Source organism: Cydia fagiglandana, chromosome 4 (genome assembly GCF_963556715.1).
Source record: "Cydia fagiglandana chromosome 4, ilCydFagi1.1, whole genome shotgun sequence".
Taxonomy (NCBI): Eukaryota; Metazoa; Arthropoda; class Insecta; order Lepidoptera; family Tortricidae; genus Cydia; species Cydia fagiglandana.
The window spans coordinates 8,266,443-8,270,010 of record NC_085935.1 but is presented as its reverse complement, the minus strand read 5'-3'; positions in this window follow the sequence as shown (position 1 = coordinate 8,270,010).

The following is a 3,568-nucleotide window of genomic DNA, read 5'->3' as shown; positions in this document are numbered from 1 at the left end:
AACAAAACTAGTTAATATAAGTGGGAATAAGGCACCTTCCATAAAAGAAAAAAACAGCTACCTATACCTTATCACAATAATCCTAAAATACATTTAAATAGCGCCAATTCAATAAAAACATCAATATACACAGGGCCTTCGAATCAAGTCGGTGTTCGAGACAAGTGGGACCTAGACGCATATCTTCTTTATTATTCTTCATCCGTCGATCTGCACACGCCACACTGGCATTGTTTCGAGCAGTAGCAATGTATTTTGTCGATGGAAACAATAGCTTTCCCATGGTGCGTTATTTTTTAAGCACACAATGGCGTTTGGCAATTGAATTGTTGCAAGCACGCAGACACTTCGATGTACGACAGACAAAGCTTTGTTAAACGTTAAATGATGTTAATCGTTTAATTACCTGATTATAAGTAAGTATAGATAATATAGGCTACACTTGTCTTTTTTTTCTGACCATGAATAGGCAGGCACAGGCAAAATACCTATCCTCGCCGACAATTTTTGACGGTCCGTGCATGGCACGCGACGGGTATGGTCGGTGACGGAACGGACTAGTGGGCATAGTCTCATACTTTATAATATAACATTATTTTTTGCCTAACACGTTCCTAGTACGGTCATGGTATGATACGGTGTAGTGGGCAGAGACCTTTAAGGTACCTAAGTGAGTGGGTGGTACCTTACCTAATAGGTACGGGGATTTTATTTTTCAAGTTGTTACCACCTACTAAACGTTACTTTACTCTTCTTCTACCTGAAGGTACAGTGCGGTACGTTCCTAAGTCATAACCATTGCCGCTGGCCTGCATTGCTGATTCACGGCCATGATTGATTGGGCCAAAGTCAAACTCTTTTAGTTTTCCCCGTGCATTGCATAATCGTTCATAATATTATTCGAGACCTCTACATCCTTAAGTTAAATATCTGCTCAGCATGCAGTAGTCAGCAGTAGGTACACTGGCTGGTAAATGCGTTAGCTGGGTCGCATAAGATAATAAATTTGTAAATTTTAGGGCTGTTTAGCGCAGGAGAGCTTAATAGTACGAAGTGGTAACCTAGATTAGACCATGGGGTTTTTTTCGAGATGGCTTGGATTTTAAACCTATACAGTCTAGCTTATACAGTTAAGTAATATAAGTAATTTTAATAATTTAACTAGCTGTTGACCGCGACTTCGTCCGCGTGGAATCTTATCTTTCATCATTTTACATCTTTAGTATTACCTATAATTTTCATATCCAAGCAATGTTGAAATTAAATACTTTTCTTTTTTTAGCAAGTTGTATGGAGTTTTAAGTCAAGTGGATTTTGATGTTGATTGCTGAAATTAAGTACTTTTTTTGTATTCTCATAATAGGTACCTATGCCCTTATACAAAGATTCAAGTTCCGCACTCACAAAATATCTGATCTCCATACAAACTTTCAACCCCTTTCTCACCACCTTGGGGGATGATTTTCAAAAATGCTTGAATTAATTTTCAAGTTTTTTAATTTAATGCCTTTTTTTGCAAAAAGTTCAACTTCCTAGTTTAAAATTAAATTTACACCCCAAGACGAACTTTCATCTCATTTTTGGGTTGAATTGCCATAGAACGTTGCAACTTTTTTTTTGTAATCGGCTATTATGCCTTTCTAAGAATTTTCAAAGCATTGGTAATGGATTCAAACTTTGAAACCCATTTTAACCCTGTTAGGGGATGAATTTTACAAAACGCTGAAATTACTTTTATTGTCTTTTAATAGTATCCCCAAATACAAAGATTAAAGTCCCGCGCTCGAAAAATTTTTTGATATCCATACAAACTTTCAACCCCTTTTTCACCACCTTAGGGGATGATTTTTTTATAAAACGCTGAAATTAGTTTTCTTGTATTTGAATTTGATACTTTTTTACAAAGTTTCAAGTTCCTAGCTTAAAATAAAATTTGCACCCGAAAACGAACTTTCATCCCCTTTTTAACCCCCTTAGGGGTTGAATTTCCAAAAACGTTGCAATCACTTTTTTTTTGTAATCGGGTATCATGCCTTTCTAAGAAATTTCAAAGCATTTGTAATGGATTAAAATTTTCAACCCCTTTTTAACCCTGTTAGGGGATGAATTTTACAAAACGCTGAAATTACTTTTCCTCTCTTCTAAAAATATCCCTAAATACAAAGATTCAACTCCACCACTCGAAATTTTTTTTGATCTCCATACAAACTTTCAACCCCTTTTTCACCACCTTAGGGGATGAATTTTCATAAATGCTGAAATTAGTTTTCTTGTATTTTAATAATATATCTTTTTACGAAGTTTCAAGTTCCTAGCTTAAAAGAAAACTTTAACCCCATACAAACTTTCATCCCCTTTTTAACCCCCTTAGGGGTTGAATTTCTCAAAATCGCTTCTTATCTCTTGTACACTTTATAAATGCAATCTGGTGTGCAAATTTCAACTTTCTGGCTTTTGTAGTTTCGGCTCTGCGTTGATGAATCAGTCAGTCAGGACACTTGTATTTATATATATAGATTATATACAGGGCGTCCCACGGCTATGCCACATGGAGGGAAAGTACCCTAAATCAGCGAACTGATATACATGGAAGTATTCTGTCCGCTCAGTTATGACCCAACGTAAACTATTCGATTGTAGGCGGTGCTTACAAACTATTCGATTCGCAACTTCAGTTCGTCCGAGATGACAGTCAGTGACGGATGGCTAAATTGATTTATAAAAACAACGTTTTTTTGTAATTAAAAATGTCTTCATGTGTCGTGAAGTGGTGCAGAAGTTATTTTAGTTCATACCAAGGATAGTGGAATCACTTTTCACTTGTAGTAAACAGATAACTTCGTAAAATTTGGAATAAACATGACGATTTGTTTTCAATACTACTGTGATAAGCTAAAACGTAATAACTGCATACGACTTTCATAACAACATACGACTTTTTAAATTGCGAGGATAATAGGGATGGTGTTATGCCAAATGAAGTAGACTATTTTATTAACTTGTGCTTGGTTTAGGTATTTTCTATATAATTATAAATGTAGTAATGAATTCTTTCTTACAGATTTGTATTTTCCTTTTTTATTTCATGAAATGGAGCTGTAAAAAAACTACCTAATTATTTCAAATTAATAATCAAATTTTATATTATCATTTTACATTACTTTCCATTCAGATTCCCACAAGATGCTATTCGCAGAGAATTATGGAAAAAAGGTGTCCAATTAGAGAGACATGAAATTAAGTGGATGCCTGGAAAGATATCTAGAATATGTTCTATTCATGAGATATAACTCGTGAGATAATCATACCCGGTCTTCTATATGTAGATACACTTCCACTGAATTAATTTAACAAATACACACATTATCTGAAAATGTTGATCATTCGAATCCACCCTCTACCGTCACCGTAGGTTCTCTCTCAAGCCATTTCCGTCAGTAGAAAAGAGCGGAAAATTTAGAAAATGTAAGCGCGCGAACGGGTGTGGTCCCATACAAAATTTTAATTTTGCACCTTTTTCTACTGACAAACTTGCTTGACCGGCTATATACATATAAAATATTTCCAT